This window comes from Cannabis sativa, chromosome 3, assembly GCF_029168945.1.
Source record: "Cannabis sativa cultivar Pink pepper isolate KNU-18-1 chromosome 3, ASM2916894v1, whole genome shotgun sequence".
NCBI lineage: Eukaryota > Viridiplantae > Streptophyta > Magnoliopsida > Rosales > Cannabaceae > Cannabis > Cannabis sativa.
This window is the reverse complement of record NC_083603.1, coordinates 24036187-24056651: the sequence shown is the minus strand read 5'-3', so window position 1 is coordinate 24056651 and position 20465 is coordinate 24036187.

Genomic DNA, 20465 nt, shown 5'->3' with positions numbered 1-20465 from the left:
TTAAATTTATACCAAAGATAATGAGTAATTCTATCTTGGACCACCACTAATAATTTAACTCTAAGTCTGATTTGCCCATACAAGCAGGAGATTTCTAAGATTGAGGATTTATATCAATTGGGAATAGAATTTCGGGATTATAATCATATGCGTCATTTAAATTTCTTAAGAAAAAATATAGAATGACATGAAATGATTTATAGACCATTCATCCAATGATATGTTATTGAGCTAATTCGAAATGAATAAGCTAAGAGGAATTAGGATAATTTCGTTTAAAAATAAGAATCCAACGATGCTTCGATTAGCGAATGTCAAAGTAATCTTATTTATACAATCTTCTTGTTTCATATCGTAAAAATACTAGTCTAAGGTGTCATCAATTGATGAACAGCTAGATGTCGCAAATACAATATTTATCTTTCGAGATCTAACACTATTATGTATGTCTAATGGTGAAAATCCACTAGGGATTTATCTCATTAGATAAACAAGCCAAGTTAGACCAACAATGAAGATTCGAAATTAAACTACAACTTAATAACAGAAAATAACATGGTTCAATATAAATTCATACACAATTCAGAAATTATAAGCATATAGCAAGTAGGAATGATAAGTGAAAATACTAAAACTTACAATCCTAAATAATTTCCAAGGTTTTCAACAAACTGATATCAGTGTCCCGTTTAGGCGAGAGTCAAAGCATCATCCATTGAATAGAGTTGTCAGCTCATCTAAAATGATAACCATTCTAGCAACCTTTTATTCGATCAAGATTGGAATTCAGCGTTGTCCTGTTTAGGCGAGAGTCAAGGCAATTCTATCTTATGAGCTTCCACCATTGTTTCATAATTTGCAAGTCAAGTATGGTCGCCACCATTAGGGTGATCCATACCATACAAAACACTTACAAACTACTTATCATTCGAGATTAAACGGTGCAAAATTGCTAATGAACGTTCCTCCATTAGGGAGGATTACTCACTAAAACAGACGCGGTGTAAAACCCACAATGGAGATCGAATATCTTAATAATAAAGCTCATTATTTAAAAAGAGTTGTACTTTCTTTGATTCTCTTTATTTAATCTATTTATTTTAAATATATATATATTTATTAATTAAAATTTCCAATTTAGAATGAAAAATTCTAAATATAAATTTTAATTTAATATTTATAAATTTTACTTAGATGAATATGAAAATAACATGAATTATTTCCATCTTAGTAATAATTTCTAATAAATATTTAGAAAAATATTCAATTTAAGTTGTTACAAAATTAATTTAAATTAATTTACAACTCAAATTTAATTTTCTATAAATATACATTGCATTTCGAAAAATTGAAGTATTTAAGAATACAATTTTCGAAAATGCATGTTAAAATAAAAAATAAATCCTGGAAAAATTATTCTAATTTAATGTTGGCCCAAAATTAATTAATAAAAATTAATTTATAACAAAAAATATAATTTTCCTATTTAATTAAATATATAAGAAAAATTTCAAATATTTAAGTATGATGATGAAAATCAACTTAAATATTAATTTTTTATTTAATTAAATACACTAGAAAAATACTTCAAGCAAAAATATCATCTATCTAGATTTTCCTTTGACTAATTAATTCAATTTCTAATAATATACTTTAATTCAATTTATTTTAAATTAATCAATAAATAAAAAAATCATTGATTTAAGTTGGTCCAAAATTAAAATAAATAATTTACAATTTTAATCTATTTTTCAAATAAATTTATAATTCCAGCATTTAAGAAATGCAATTTCGAAATTTGATTAATAAAATAAAGAAAAATATATTTTGAAAATTATTTAAGTTTAGTTGAAAAAATAAATTTCAACTAAAATAATTTTCTATTTAATTAAGTGTCATGAAAAAGAAATATTTAAGTATCATGATGAAAATCAACTTAGATATTTAATTTTCAAATTAATTAAATGTATTAAATTCAAGAAATAAATAATTAAGTGTAGAGAAGGCTTAATTATTAATCTCTAGTTTAATACTAGGAGAAAATATACTTAAAATAAATTGTACCAAAATTAATTATTTAAATAATTAATTTCACAATGTATAATATTTTCCTATTTAATATTAGAAATAATAAGTAGTCTAGAAATAACTATCTAGAAAATATCTTATTTGACTAAGTATCTTTTCCACAAAATTTGAAAAAATATCTAATTTAAGTTGTATTAGAAAAAATCTAGAACTTAAATATTTTCAAATTTAAATTTAATTAAATATCAAAAATTAAGTTGTAACCACTTAATTTAAAAATATTCCATTTTAAGTTAATATTCGAAAAGATATTAACTTAAAAAAAATATCTAAAATATTCCATTTTAAGTTAATACTTGAAAAGATATTAACTTAAAAAATATCTAAAGAATCTTAATAACAAATGCCTAAAATTCCTCAACTTAATTTTGAAATTTTAAATCCAAAAGATATTCAGATTTAAGTTGGTTAGTTGTAGATAACTAAATATCAACTTAAATAGGAATATTTAATGAAAAATTTAAATTAAGCTTCAGAAAGAATCTAGATGATTATAATTCTTTATTTAATTAAATACAAAAAAATACATATAGTTTAGCTTAGAATAAAAAATTCTTTAAAGTATAATTTTCTTAAATTAATTTCAAAATAAATGAAATTAATTATGTTGCTAATCAATTTTATTAGGTTAAACTAGTTTAATTAACCTAGTACAGTTATTCAAATCAGGCAAATGGGCCTTCACAATTGGGGTGGTTCATGTGAGGGGGTGCTGGGTTCAGTATGTCGTACCCACTACTATGGCTCCCAACTCTCACACAAGGCCCAAAAGAGAGGAATTTAACCTTAAAATGAACAACTGTTATTAATTGAATAGGCCCAAAAAACTAAATGGGCCTAAATAAAATCTATCAAGAACTATGATATTTTATTTAGCAACAACAACCTATATGCATCTATAATGAAATTAAACACATAGGCTCACACATGCACACTTTGGATGGGTCCTATCATGTTGCTAGGTCATACACAGATGAAAGAAGATTGTAAATATACCTGTTACAAATTATTTACTTCACCAAGGGAGCCATCAGATCATTAGATCTGGCAAAAAGTAACCATGGCTATTTTCAATCAAGTAATAATAGGTTTTGAAAACTTACAAACAAGCTAAAACACATACTCCTGCAACAAGGTTAGCTGGATAGTTGGATGTAGGATTTATTTAATTTTAAATTAAATTATTAATTTCGAAATAATTAATTAAATAAAAAAAATAATTTTCGAAAATTTAAAAAAAAATTGAAAAATTCGAAATTTTAAAAAAATTTAAATTTAAAATTAAACCTACAATTTTGAAAAATTAGGTTTCAACCAACCTAAATATCATTTCAAAATTTGCTAATTATTTTTAAAATTTAAATGTTATTTTATAAATAAAAATTAAATAAAAAATTAAAAAAGATAAATGAATATCTTTTTCAGATTTTAAATGTAATTTAAATAAATAAAATAACAAAATTTAAAAATTAGCAAAATATCTTATATCTATTTAAAATTACATGATTATAGTTATCTTATTTTAAATTTAAATAAGGTCAAATTATTTTAAAAAAAATTAATTTAAAAAAATTTAAAATCTGACCTTAAATTTAAAAATAAGATAAGATATAATCAAATTTAAAAATAAGATAGATAATTAAGCAAAAAGATAGATACTAACTATTTTCAAATTCAAATTACACTAATATCTTGAATTAAATTTAAAAAATATTAAATTAATTCAAAATGATAATTAGAATTGAATTAGGAATAGTAATAGTATAAATATAGAACTACACAAAAAATCGGAAGTTAATTCCATGAAAAAGCATGAAAAAACGAAGAAAAACGAAAAAATTGTGAGCTGTACGGACAGTTTTCGCGATCGCAGGAAAATTTCAGCACAGCTCAGATTTTTTCGAATCTTCAAAAAATCATAACTAATTCAAATTAAATCGAAATTGAGTTCTGTAAAAAAGTAACTTGCTTAATTTTTTTCATAATATCCAATAAAAATAATTTCAGAAACAGAATCGCAATTATTTTTCACGAAAATTTACAAACATCAATCAATCATCAAATAACACTCAATACAACATGATACCATCCAAAAACAAACAAACAATCGTTTTAAAGTCCAAATTTCTTGCAAGTAAATCAATTACCATGGCTCTGAGGCCAGTTGTTGGAAATTATTTTACCAGGATTTTAGATCTACTCACAAGTATGTTGATTAACACCCTAAATATGAACTTTCTAAAACGATGAAATAAACACATATAAAGTTTAGAAAACCTTACATTGGGTGCAGCGGAATATAATGACTCCTTCCATTCAGATATCTAGCCCTTGATTCCTTTCTGTAGCAGACCATTATCAATATCTGAACCTGGATCTCTTTCTCTGAATCTTTGATGCTGAAACTGCTTCTTGCTGAAAGTCTTTCTTCACGATCTTCCTCACTATGATTGAGGTATCACTTGCTGTGTGTGGGCACTACTCTTACACTAAGAATTTCGAAATATTGAAGAAGAAAAGAAGAGAGAAGTGGCAGCTAAAGATAGGGAGAGAGACTCAGTTTTTTCTGAATCAGAAGTGTAGAAAATTTAGTGTAATTTTCCTGAAGCCTTCACTATCTATTTATAGCATTCCACTAGGGTTAGGTTTGAATTATTTGGCATTAAAATAATGAAAATATCAAAGGTAAATTCCTATAAAAGTGGTCGGCCCTATACATGTGGATTTGGGCCTCACTTTTTACAATTTTGCAGTTTTATCTTTGTGAAAATTACATCAAATATGGGTTTTTAAAAATATTTTACTTAAATATGGCATTTTTAAGTTTGTACAGGTCTTATGGTAGTTTTGTATTTTTAAACTTTATTATGGGATTAGATTTGCCATATTTGTGTAAAATTATTTAGAAAGCCCATATCTGATTGATTTTCTCTCAAAATTAAAATCTCACTTTACAAACTCATTCCACAAACCCACTCCACGTCTTCTTCTTCTCCAATCCCCATTGATCTCAACCATACACCCATTAATTCCTCCTTTTCACATGTAATTTATTTTTCTGAAATTCACTGTAACTTTATTTGAAAGCTCCTTCGCCATCTCCCAAGTTTGAAAGTTGTTTGTCGTAAGTCTCTCTCAAAGCATTACAGAGCCGTCAAGAAGTGGTGAGTGATCTTCGTAGCTTCTTCTTTCTTCCTCCTTTCACTCTCCATCGTTCTTTGATTTTTTTTTTCGATGCTTGTCGCCGGCAGAAGCTGCAATTTTGTATTCAGTTTGAAGATTTGATTTTTTTTTTAAAATAAAAAAATAAAAATTAATAAAAGTTGAAATTTTCGAACTTTTATAATGGAAGCAAAGTTGTTATTTATTTTAAAAAATATTCATGTGCATTAAAACTAGAAAGCAAACGGAAGAAACCGTAAAACTAGTTGTAATATTTCTTATCGGTTTAATTTCAAATTTAGCAGATAGAAACCGGTTCTCCTACAAAACATGCATACATTGGGAATAACATTAATCTTGCCAAAAAGGTCAAAGTGCCCATTAAAAAATGAGCATGAGGAGAATTAGAGTTTGTGTTATGTTTTTATAGAAACTGGTTTTAATTCATTCCTTTTGGTCAACTATGTTAATGGTGTTTGATAGAACTAGTTTCAGTACTTTTTTTTTTTATCAATTAATGTGTTATTTTTTAGTTGATGTTAATGTGATGAAACTGGTTTAGTATTATTTGTTTGTTGTTGGTTATAATGTTAAAAGTTTGGTTTGATTACTTTGTAGCATTATTATATTTTGTGAAATATTGGTTAAAACCAATTTTGTATGATGGATGTAGCTTTGATGTAAACTCTTTGCTGTCTTATTTAGTTTAGTTAAACTTAGTTTTTTTAAACTGGTTTTCAAAACTGGTTTCACATTAGGGTTCTGTAATGAGTAGTTGCTCAATTTTATGAAATTATTGTATATTTTTTTAATTTTAAGTTTCCTTTTATTATTTTGTACTTATATTTTGTTTTTAGATTTTTGTTGTGCATTGTATGTTATTTTAATTATATTTGCGAGTTTTTAAATTTTTTTATTTGTGTCTAATTTTTTTTTTCCATATGGTTGATTGATGAACTGGTTTAAGTTATCTTCTTTATTTATCATTTGATGTTTTGTTATAATTTTTGTTACGATGGTTCATACTTCATAGGTTAAAACTGGTTTGTTATTGTACGTAATTAAGCTTTAAGTTTTATTTTTTCTTTTGTTATTTTAGAAATCTAGTTTCGTTGTGTAAAATTTTCAAATAGGTGATAAGTAAAACTGGTTTCTGATAATTTAATTTTCTAAGCTATTTGTTAAAAAACTAAAATAATGTGCTATATTTTTTTTACTAACTCGGTTTTGTGTTTCAAATTTTATGTTTGATCATTTTTTTTTACGTAATTGCCTTCTCTATTTAACATGTTTAATTGGTTGTTTAATGAAACTGGTTTCTTTGTGTCTGATTTTTAATTGTTTAATGTAAATAATTTCTCTATGTCAAAAATTTAATTGGTTGTTTAATGTTACTGATTTTTATGTGTCAAAAATTTTATTTGGTTAGTTAATGTACCTCGTTTCAATGATTTAAATTTATTTATATGTTAAGAATTCTTCTTTGGTGGTCTACTTTTTTTTTTTTAATTTATTAATTTTTCTGTTTCAATATATCATTTTATTATTTTAAATTTCTTATGTTTTTATTTATATTTTTTAGGTAATTGTATTTAGTAACTGGTTTTTGTATTTAATTTTTGTTTTAGATATTTTGGCATTTGGTTTATGTAAGTTAATTTTTAATAATTATTTTACGAAACTGGTTTTTTATATCAAATTTTTGCTAAGTTGTTTAATGTAATATGTTTTTGTTAGTTTATAAGTCATTATTAAAAATAATTTTATGGTATGTATTTTTTTTTTTTTTTTGAGTAACTGGTTTTTGAAATTAATATATCTTTTTATTACTTTAGGTGTCATATGTTTGTTCACTTTTTAGTTGATTGTAATATGAAACAGGTTTTTGTATTAAATTATTGTTTTTGTTATTATATGTAACTTATTTTAAGATTTAGTTTTTAATTTGGTTAATTTACATAACTGGTTTTTTGCTGTTATATTTTGAACTAGCTGATAAATATTACTGATTTCTCTTTGTCAAATTCTAAGGTCCAACTTCGGCGACAACTCCAACATCCAGCATCGGTGGTAACTTTGATGTCTAATTACAGTAACTTTTCGGTAGCGACGACTTTTTCGACGATGATAGCAATTATGTTGAATATTCCCATTCTATTCTTTGCTTTTATTGCGGCTAATATTTTATTTTTTAGTGGATAGTGACGGTTTTGTGTAGTGGGTTGATAATCGAGTCTTGGAGCTTCTCAAAAATTTGTAATTAGTTTTAATTTTGGTCTTGTGTTGGTTTTAGTTTTGATACTGAATTGGTGGTCAAGTCTTAGAGATTCTAAAATGCATGTAAAATTTATATGAGTATTTGTATTTGTAACCAGTTTTTTTCGTTAAGAAACCAGTTTTTGATTATATACAGTTAATTGGTTTATTAATTTATCATCTTAATAAAATTATTTTAATATTCCTTCAATTTATTAACAAAAAAAAAAATTCAGTTGACATCATTTTTTTATTCTAATATTTTATTTTTTAAAAAAGAAAAAAAAACACAATTTTAAAGTTTTTTTATGGCATTTCTTTTTATATACAATGATTTTTTCCCATATTCTTAAGTTTTTGTAAAAAAAGCCATATTTTGTACATTTAAGTTTTTATGCCATATATATCAAAACTTACATTTGTTTTCCCATATTTTTGTAAATAGCCCTTTATCTTTTCTGCATCTGATTTTCTCAAAAACGCCAATTTTCTATTTCAACCATTTAAATGCCAATTCTAACTATTTAATAACTATAAATAATTATTAAATAATATTGTCATTTATCATATTTATTAATTGAACCATACAAAGTATCATAATTAACAAATATGCCCCTATAAACTCTTTCTTTACAATTTCGCCCTTACTTAGTGAAAAATTCACAAATAGACATAGTCTAATTTGAGAATTATAATTGATTAATCAAAACCAATTACATGAGTCTTACAAGCAATATTATCTCAACTAGTGTGGGGACCATGGGTCTATATAACCGAGCTTCCAATAAGTAGATCAAGAATTTATTACTAAAATTCACTAACTTATTAATTCTTCGTTGAATCCACGCATAGAACTTAGAATTGCACTCTCAGTTATATAGAATGCTCTATATGTTCCACCATATAGACGCATCATCAGTTATCCATTGTTATCATCCTAATGTGATCAATGATCCTCTATATGAATGATCTACACTGTAAAGGGATTAGATTACCGTTACACCCTACAATGTATTTTATCCTTAAAACACTTGACCCCGTATAAATGATATTTCAGCTTATGTGAAATGAGTACTCCACCATTTATGTTCGTTTGGTCAAGCTCGAAGGAGATCATCCTTTGCTTACTATTCGCCAGATAGAAGCTATAGATTCCATGTTTATGCTAGCGCTCCCACTCAATTGCACTACCGTGTTCCCAAAATGTACGTATCACCCTGACCTAAAAGTAGGCTTAACTAACAAATCAAAAAACACGAATAGCCTTTCAAGATTGAGCCTAATCATAACACGATTAAGAACATTTGATCTAGGATCAACTAGGCAATATTGACTTGAATAGATATTACGGAAGTTTAATAAATCTAAGTCAAAGTTCAATATCGGTCCCTTCCGATGCATACTCCATGCATCCAACCTGAGCTTTACTTTAACCAATGCTCTGGAAAGAACATAGCATTTCTCCAAATGCAAGTAAACTCTGTTGTAGATTATCATATCAGTAAAACCCTATGTTTGATAAATCTAGGAAACTTTTATTCACATAGTCATGTTTACTTTCCAATGTGTTGACGGCACAATAAACAGGATCAAGTATGTGAAAAGGGTTTCAGATGAATTTATATATTATGTACATATAATCATGAAATAAATCATGTGAACCATGCAACATTAAATGTTATTTCTGATCTATATTAATAAGTAAATCTGATTACATTGAAATGAGTTTTATTTAGGGCATAAAACCCAACAGTGGGATCATCTTATATAGAATAAGATGATAGAACACTTTTGGAATCAAGAAAAAAATATCTCTTCTACTTTGCTACTTTATTTTAGACTTAGTCATTTTCTTAGAAAACTAGTATTTGTTGAAACAAAAACTTTCTTATCTAATAACAATGGGATGGTCCACCCCTAATCACTTAGAATAGCTATCAAACATGCAAATCTTGGTTAACAGTTTTAGCTTTTCCTAAGGTCATGATCAAGACATCAATGATTCTAGTAATGGTTTACACTAAGTACACAACCATTCCATCATTCTGAAACTTTCCTATTACTAGGGTATATCCCTAGAAGGACTTAGGCAACAACTAGTAACTAATCATAAACCTTATATTGTCATCAATATTCAAATCAAATTTCCGGGGAGGTAAGTTTGAATACAATTCAAAATTCAACTCAATGATATTTGAACTGCATATCCACTAAATATTTCTCTACCCCTATCAGTTCGCAAGATCGTTAACCACTTACCTCAATGTTTTCCAACATTGCTAGAAATTTATGAACTTTCTCAAATATTTCAAATTTCTTTGCATAAGGTAAAAATCTAGAGTAATCGTCTAAAGAACTTAACGATAACTCATATCCACCCCTGAATGTACATCCATATTTTGAATATAGATGATCTTACTTTCAGTGGATATATGCATATTTTCTTTTGCAAAGAATCATCTTGTCAACACCACTATGAACAAGATGCAAATGCCATAGATATAATGTGGTTGTGGTCTTTTGATGAAAAAGGTTTAGTTATAACAAAGAGTTCTTAGAATAGTCCAAGTAGATTCCGGTCACATAAAACTAAACTCATATTCCATACATAAACATAGAGTTTGAATCCACTGACGGAAAATAGATATTAAAAACTTGTGAAAGTCATAGAGTTCTTAGAATAGTCCAAGTAGGATACAAAAATATAAAATTTCTATTTGAAATCTAAAATTTAAAGTCAAAGACTTAAATTTATACCAAATACACATGAGTAATTATTCTATCTTGGACCACCACTACTAATCTAACTCTAAGTTTAGATTGCCTAAAGTAAGCATATACAAATAGGAGATTCTAAGATTGAGGATTTATATCATTTCAGGATAGAATGTTAGGAATATAATCATATGCACCATTCAATTTTATAAGAGAAAGTAGAATGACATCATAATTAGATGATTTATAAACCATTCATCCAATGATATACTATGTAAGCAAATTCGAAATGAATCAGTTAAGAGGAAAAATTAGGATAATTTGGATTAAAATAAGAATCCAACAATATCCCGATATGCGAGAGTCAAAATTATTCTTATTTTGCACGAAATTTACAACTACAATTAATAACAGAAAACAACATGTTTCAATATAAATTCACACACAATTCAGAACTTATTAAGCATTTAGCAAGTAACAAAGATATGTGAAAATACAAAACTTATCATATCTTAAATAATTTCTAAGGTTTCCAACAAACTGATACAGTGTCCCGGTAGGCGACAGTCAAAGATATCATTCATTGAATAGAGTTGTCAGGTCATCTAAAATGGACACCATTCTAGCAACCTTTTATTCGATGAAAATAAGAATCCAACATTGTTCCGGTAGGCAAGTCAAGGTTATTCTTATTTTATGAGCTTCCACCATTGTTTCATACTTTATAAATTTATCTCTAAGTAGTCATCGTAGGAGAGAGTCTAATAGAGACGAAAACTTACAAAATACTTATCATAAGAGATCGTTACGGTGTTAAATGCTTCAGCGTATAACCATCTATTAGGGGGACAAAGTCTAGCATCTCGAGGTTATATTGAAAAAAAATTAACCATATAGGACCAACAATGGAGATCGAATGTCCTTATAACTAAAGTTCATTATTTTAAAAAGTTGTATTTTCTTTTAATACTTATTTTAATCTATGTATTTTAATATATATTTATTTAATTAAAATTACTAATTTAGATAAATCTAAATATAAATTTTAATTTAATATTTATAAAATTATACCTAGGAAGATCTGAAAAATAAAAATAAATTATTTTCCATCCTTAGTAATAATTTTCCAATAAATATTATGAAAATTATTTAATTTAAGTTGGTCCAAAATTAATTAAACTAATTTTCAACTCACATTTAATTTTCTATAAATATATAACTGAATTCGAAATCCAATGTATTATAAAAAAAAATACATTTTCGAAATTCTACAAAAATAAAATAAAATAAAATTGGAAAAATTATTCTAATTTATGGTAGTCTAAAATTAAATAAATTAATTTTCAACATAAATATAATTTTCCTATTTAATTAAATCTCATAAGAAAAATATCAAATATTTAAGTGTCTAGAACAAATCAACTTAAATATTAATTTTCTAATTTAATTAAAAATATCTAGAAAAATACCAAAAAGTCTACCTAAAAAATATCTATCTAGATAATTCATAAACTAATTACTTATATTTTATAATATAATATATTTTAGTCTTTTTATTTTAATAAAATCATTAATGAAAATTAGTTGATTTAAGTTGATTTAAAATTAATTAATGAATTAATTTTTAACTTTAATCTAATTTTCAAAATTTAAATTTTTTGAAATATCTACATTTAAAGTAATGTAAATCAAAATTATGTGGGAATTGATTATTAAAATAAAATATATTCTAAATTTTTTTCTAATTTAAGTTGATATGAAATTAACAGATTTCCAACTTAAATATAATTTTCTATTTAATTAAATTCATTAAAATAGAAATAATTAAGTATCTAGAATAAATTCAACTTAATTATTAATTCTAATTTAATATTTAAGAAAATTATCTAATTTAAGTTGTTCTAAAATTAATTAAACATTAATTTTCAACTTAAATATATTTTCTAATTTAATTAAATTCATGAAATAGAAACAAATAATAAAGTATGTTGAATAAAATCAACTTAATTATTAATTCTATTTAAGTTTTAAGAAAAATATCCTAATTTAAGTTGGTCTAAAATTAACGTAAATATATTTTAACATAAATATATTTTTCTACTTAATTAAATATTAGAAAATATAAATTAGTTACTAGAAATCACTATCTAGAATATTTCATTAAACTAAGTGGATTTATTTTAAATTAATTTTAAAATAATCCAATGAAAAATTAATTTCATTTATTTCAAAATTAATTATGTTGCTAATTCAATTTTAATTAGGTTAAGTTAGTATAATTAGCCTAATACAATTATTTAAATAAGGCAAATGAGCCTTCACAATTGGGGTTGTTCATGTGAGGGAGGGCTGGGTTCAGTATGTCGTACCCACTACTAATGACCCCCTAACTCTCACACAAGGCCCAAAGGAGAAGAATTTAACCTTTTATTAAATAATTGTTATTCATTGAATAAGCCCAGTACTGATTGGGCCTAAATAAAACTATCATAAGTGACATTTTATTTTAGCAACCTAGTCCATTTAAATAGCTAGAAATAAATGGGCTTCCTATATGCATCTAAGCCCAAAAGCAAATATATAGGCTCACACAAGTCAAATTGATTTGGATGGGCCCTATCATGTTTCTAAGTTTATACAGATGAAAGAAGTACAAAATTTACCTGTTACAAATTATTTATAAGATCTATTGACAATTGGACTATGATTAAAATCAGATCATTGGATATGTCAACAAGTTAATCATAGCAATTTAGATCAAATAAATAATAGATTTGTTAAAAAAAATTTTGAATAAACAATTAAATATAACAAACAATACTCATGTAACAATATGTGAAATAAGATATTAATATAATTAAATTATTATTTTAACTAACCAACTAATTTTGAAATTTTAGGGTTGTTAAAAATAACCTTAAATATCTCTTCAACATTTAAAATTAAACTAATTTTTAAAATATCTAGGTTTATTTAAATTATTTTATCAAATTAAATTAAATATCTAATAAGATAAATGATTTGAAAATAACCGAAAAGATATTTTCAATATCATCTTCTAATTTTATAATTTATAAAATTAAAATAATAAAATAGACTAATTTTAAAATAGATATGGTTAGGTAATTATTATTTTAAGAATAAAATAATAAAAAAAATAATTATCCAAATTATATGTCAAAATATCTCAAATTAAGCCTTTTTCAATTTTCTACAAAAAATATCTAAGCTATTTAAATATTTAGACTACTATTTATATATTTTTGATAAGTAAAATGATATAAAATATCATTTTCTAACTTATAATTTATAAACAATTAAATATTTAACAAAATAACCAATTTTGAATTTGAAAATATTATGGTTAGAATATCTATGAAAATATCTAGGTTAATTTCAAATTTATTAATTATTTAATTTATCTTATAAGATAATTTTAATATAATATTTCAAATTAAAAGGATAAAGTTATCTTTTAATTTAAAATATGTCCAATATAAAAATATCTAACTTTATAATTAAATAATATATAAATATTAAAGAAATTAACAAATTTTTGAAATCTGACCATAATTAAAAAAACAAAATAATCAATTTTTAAATTTAAACCTCAAAATATCAAAAATTAATAATAATCTATTAAAAAATTAAATATTATTAATTTACAATTGATATGTAAGTTTAAATATATTAAAAATAATATTTTATATTAAAATTTAGGGTTTGAAAATTGAAAAATTCGAAATTGGGTGAAAAATCCCAAAAAAAATTAGATTTTTGCCACTTTATTTCAACCACTTATTCATCTTTTCAATAATATCATATTTTCTAATTTAATCCTATAAATGTCAAAACTATTTATTTAATAATTATAATTAATTACTAAATAAAATTTTCATTTGTGTAATTTATTGATTAGACCATGCAAAATCTCTTAATTAACAAATTGACCCCATAACTTCTTTTCTTCACAATTAAGCCCTTGCTTAGTGAAAATTCATAAATAAGACATTATCTAATTTTAGAATTATAATTGATTAATTAAAATCATTTAACTGAGTCTGCAAGCAGTATTATCTCAACTAGTGATGGGACCATGGGCCTATATAACGCTCTACATGTACCAGGATATAGATACGCTATGATTATCCATTGTTACAATCCTAATAGTCAAGGATCCTCTATAGACGATCTACACTGAATAGGGATAAATTTATCGTTCTACCCTTCAACGTATTTTATCCTTAAAACACTTAGCAACCTATAAATGATATTTCAGTAAACTAATATAATTACTGAAATGAGATCTCAATCATTTATCTCTATTAAGCCAAGCTCGAAGGAGATCATCGTTTCAATTCTAAATAGTTATAGAAGCTATAGATTCCATATCTATGATCAGCGCTCCTGCTCAATTGAACTACCATGTTCCCAAGATGTAAGTATCCACAAGAACCAAAAGTTAGCTTCCACGAACAACTCAAAGAACATAAATAATACAACTAAGATGAACCTAACCATATTAGGATTAAGATCCATAGACCTAAGATCAACCATTGATATTGACTTAGAAAGATATAACAGTAAGTTTATGATATCTTATCTAAGATCAATATCGGTCCCTTCTAATGTATACTCCATACATCCGATATTGGTAAACTTTGCCAATGTCCTAGAAAGGACATAACACTTATCCTAGGTGTAAGTATACCTTATTGCTGATAATCATGCCAGTCTAAATCCAGTGAACTGACAAATCATGGGAATTAAACTTTTGAATATATATAGCATGGAGCAGTACTATTGCTCCACCCTTACTTTAGGGACATCGATGCCTATTTTGGGATTCGTCCAACACAAATCACCCCAAAAAGTATAAAGTACATTTTGGCCATGTTTGTTTTATATAAGGAACTAGGCTGGACTCAGCCCACTCCTTATGAGATTGGATACTATTTCGATCTGATGTCTGCTCCGCAGCAGAATAGGACTAGGTACTTTTGTTAGGGTTTATGCCCTAAATAAAACTCCATTTCAATGTAATCTTTATCCTTTAAATATCAATAAAGAAACAGAAGTATTTTCATCACCTTTTTGTGTGTCATTTGGTTCATGTTTTCATTTATTTGTTTATTTGATTTATAAATTCATCCAAATCCTTATCACATTTATATTCTTGTTTATTGTGTCGTCAGCACAGTGGAAAGTAATCAAGGTTGTGTGATTAAATATATATTCCTAGATTTATCAGTACACAGGGTTTAACTGATATGACAATCTACAACATAGTTTACCTGCACCTTGGATAAGTGCTATGTTCTTTCCAGGACATTGGTTAAATAAAGCTTGGGTTGGATGCATGGAGTATGCATCAGAAGGGACCGAGATTGCACCTTTGTATAGATATGATAATTTACCGTAATATCTATTCAATTCAATATCACCTATGGTATCCTAGATCAAATGATCTTAATCTTGACATGGTTAGGTTCGATCTCAAGAGTATTATACATGTTCTTTGATTTGTTAGTTAAGCCTACTTTTTGGTCAGGGTGATACGTACATTTTGGGAACATGCTAGTGCAATTGAGTGGGAGCGCTAAACATAGATATGGAATCTATAGCTTCTTTCTAGTCATAGAAGTGAAATGATGATTTCCTTCGAGCTTGGCTAAATAGAGATAAATGGTTGAGTACTCATTTCAGTGATTTTGTTTAGTTCACTGAAATATCGTTTATAGGTGGCTAAGTGGTTTAAGGATAAAATACATTGAGGGGTGTAATAGTAATTTAATCCCTATACAATGTAGATCATCTATAAAGGATCATTGATTATTAGGATTATAACAATGGATAACTAATAGCGTATCTATATCGTGGAATATATAGAGTGTTCTATATAATTGAGAGTGCAATTCCAAGTTCTATGAGTGGATGCAACAAGGAATTAATAAGTCAGTGAATTTACTTGGTAAGTTCTGGGTCTGCTTATTGGAAGCTCAGATATATAGGCCCATGGTCCACATACTAGTTGAGACAATACTACTTGTAAGACTCAGTCAATTGATTTTGATTAATCAACTATAATTCTAAAATTAGACTATGTCTAGTTTATGAATTTTCACTAAGCAAGGGCTTAATTGTGAAGAAAGAGTTTTTAGGGTTTATTTGTTGATTGAGAGACTTTGATTAGTCTAATTAATAAATATATTAAATGATAATATTATTTAATAATTAATTTTTAGTTATTAAATAATTAGAATTGGCATTTAAGTGGTAAAATTGGAAAATTGGCATTTTTGAGAAAATGAGATGGAAAAATGACAAAATGGCAAAATTGCAAAGTGGGGCCCAATCCATATCATGGCCGGCTACTTATATGCATATTTACCATTTATTTTTTATTATTATTTTAATGCCAAATAAATCTAACCTAACCCTAGGTGGTTTCCTATAAATAGGTAGTGATGGCTTCAGGAAAAAGATGATGCATCTCATTGTTGGAAGTTATTTTACCAGGAACTTAGATCTATTCACAAGTATGTTGATTTAACGACCTAAATATGAACTTCTAAAACGATAGAAAATTAAACACATAAGAGTATCAGAAATCTTACATTGGATGCAGCGGAATATATGTCTCCTCCCACTCAGATCTCTAACCCTTGATTCCTTTCTGTAGCAGAGTATAATCAAGATCTGAGCTCGATAGTCCTTCTTTGTTGTTTCTGAATTCTACACAGCCTTCCTCACTATCATTGAGGTATTACTTGATGTGTGTGGGCACTACTCTAGCACTTATAGATTTCGAAACAGTGAAGGAATAGAGAGAGAGAGAGGGTGGCGGCTCAGAGAGAATTTTCAAAGAGAAAATTCTGTCAGAATAATGTTGTGTATCAGTTGTATTGAAATCTGAAGCCTTTGCCTTCTATTTATAGAAAACCACCCAGGGCTATGATTGAATTAATTGACATTTAATATTGAAAAAATCAAAGGGAAAAGGGAACTTAAGTGGCTGGCCTAGGCATTGTGGAAACAAGGCTTGCCACTTTTCTAACTTTCCTTTTCCTACACTTGATAGTTTCCTGTTTTGTCAAAAACTGCCAATTCCTTTGTTCAACCACATAAATGTCAAATCTAATTATTTAATAATTAAAATTAATTATCAAATAATATATTGTCATTTATTTTATTAATAATGAAACTAATTAAAGTTTCCTAATTAATAAATATGCCCTTCAAAATCTCTATTTACTGTTTTGCCCTTAATAAGTGATAAATTCTCAAATAGACACAGTCTATCTTGAGAATTTTAATTGATTAATTAAAATCAATTAAGTGAGGCTTACAAGTCAATTCATCCATTGAATAGAGTTGTCAATTCATCTAAAATGTCAAACATTCTAGCAACCTTTTATTCGATCAAGATTAGAATTCAGCGTTGCCGTTTAGGCGAGAGTCAAGGCAATTCTATCTTATGAGCTTCTACCATTGTTTCGCACTCTTGTAAGTCTTATACAGTCGCCACCATTAGGGTGGTCATAAACCATATAAAAAACTTATAAGAATACTTATCTTTCGAGATTAAACGACACTAACTTGCTAATGAACGTTCCTCCATTAGGGAGGATTACTCACTAAAACAATAGCTATGTAAAACCAACAATGGAGATCGAATTTCTTTTGATTAAAGCTCATTATTTAAAAATATGTATTTTGTTTAATCATTTATATTCCATATCTCAATAATGAAATATTACAAATTAAAGTAAAAACTTTAATTAAATTTCAAAAAAATGGAATAATTTTGAAAAATATCTTATTTAAGTTGTTTAGAAAAATCTAAATACCCAACTTAAATATTCTTCAATCAATGACTTAATTAAATATTACCAATTAAGTAGTAACTACTTAATTCAGAAGATATTCCATTTTAAGTTCCCATATTTATAAAATATCAACTTAAAAAATATCTAAAGAATCTTAATAACCAATTCCTAAAATTCCTCAACTTAATTTATAATAGAAAATTCAAAAATATTCAAATCTAAGTTGATTTGATAGATTTAACTAAATCTCAACTTAAATAGGAATATTTAATGAAATTATAAAATTAAGATTCAGAAAGAATTTATATGGTTATAATTCCATATTTAATTAAACACAAGAAAAATACATATAGTTTTCCAGAATATAACTATTCAAACTATGTTTTTCTTAAATTAATTTCAAGGAAGAATGAAATTAATTATGTTGCTAATCAATTTTTATTAGGTCAAACTAATATAATTAACCTAGCACAGTCATCCAAATCAGGCAAATGGGCCTTCACAATTGGGGTTGTTCATGTGAGGGGGTATAAAGCCCGCTTAGTTTAATTTGGAAATTAGCAGTTAATCATGATTAATTATGAAATTATTTATAGCCATTTAAATAATTTATTATACTGTTATTTATTGAATTCAGAAATGCATTGCTATGTCATTCAGTAGTTTTCATATTTTGCATTTCCGGTGCCCGGTATTTCGGAACTCGGTGTTTGGCTCAGTAGAAATCACAACTTAGTATGTTAGTAGTTTGGGACGGTTTATTAGACATTGGGAATGTCGGGAATGGCCGAGAATTTAGAATTTCCCAAAAATACCCCTTTAGTGATTATTATGTGATTTTGGTGTGGACGGGCAAAATGGTCTTTTTGCCCCAATGATATTTTGTCTTTTAGTGATTTTATTATTTGAAAATAAATGTTTAATTAGTTAATTTTTGGCTGAATTGATATATGGGTAAAAGCCTTTTTATTTCATTTTATCAAAAAATCACAAAGTTAGAAAATTCAAAACTCTCTCTCTCTCTTTTCCCTCTCTCTTTTCGGCTGGTTGCATGGGACTCTAGGGCTGGGATTTTCATCAATTTTCAAGCTAGATTCAACATAAATTTGTGAACTCTTGATTGTGGTATGTGTTTCTTAATTTTCTTCCTTTATTTTCTTGGAAAAATATGATGAAAATAGTTGATGCATGCATGATTGTTGGATATTGTTGCTGCTGTGAATTGGTTGTTATTTTTTGAGATTTGAGCTTGTTAGATTAAGGTTAATTGAGTTGTTTTTGAAGCATGAATCTTAGGTTGCGCAAAGCTATATTTTTCTATGCAAAATACATGATTTATGAAAGAAAATTGTATAATCTGTTGTTGTAATGTTGTTGATGTTTTTAGTTGTTTTCAGAGGTTATAATATGCTTATTTAAGAGGATTTGAGTTAGTTTGAATGCATGTTAGGTGGTTTTACTCAAGTTTGAGTTTAGAACTCAAAGCTTGAGCTTTAATGGCACTTTTTGCTATGGTGCAATCTGGGTGGTTTTGGTGCCTTAGAAATGTTCTTTGGGTCATATGGAATAGGTCTGGAAGGTTTGAATTGATTTGGAGTCGATTTGTGCAAGATATGAAAATTTGAGTTTGCTGCCTGCGAGGAACCGGAATTCCGGTTGTGCATCCGGAATTCCGGATGGGGTTCTGAATTTTCCCAGAACCGGAATTCCGGTTGGGCAACCGGTCTACCGGTTGGGGAAAATTCAGGGACCCTAGTTTTCCTCGTTTTTATGTTTTAGGGGGTATTGCCATGCTTTTTATCGATAGGGAAACTTTTAGTTCCTAGTTTAAGTCCCCGGGAAGTGATTTAGCGTGTCACTTATAGTGTTGTGATTTTTATGGTTTAGGAGCACATGTAATGCGCGATTAAAGTTCCGGTCGAGTTGGCCGCACACACCTGAATTCGGAATCCAGGTAAGATTAGTATAACAGTATGCATATGTAGATTACATGTTTAGCGTGCATGTAGGAAGCCTGTTAGATTACATTAGTTATGAATGTTGGCTTCGAACCATCCAACCCTGTCACGTCGGTACAGGCTGGAGTATGACCAGCAGCCGGAGTATGACCGGTTCGACCGATCAGGCTGACACTTGGTTGGTGGTTCCGTACTATTGACGTATCCCGTCGGTACAGGCTGGAGTATGATTAGCAGCTGGAGTATGACCGGTTCGACCGATCAGGAGGATACTTGTTAATAGTACCGTCCCTATGAACGTTCAGAACTCAGTACCGTGTTGGACACGGAAGTAGTGACTCAGTACCGTGTTGGACACGACAGTAGTGGGACTTAGTATCGTGTTGGACACGGCAGTTAGGGTTATGATCAGGGGTATGGGCGTCTGATCATGACCGGGATTTATGTATGAGTATTA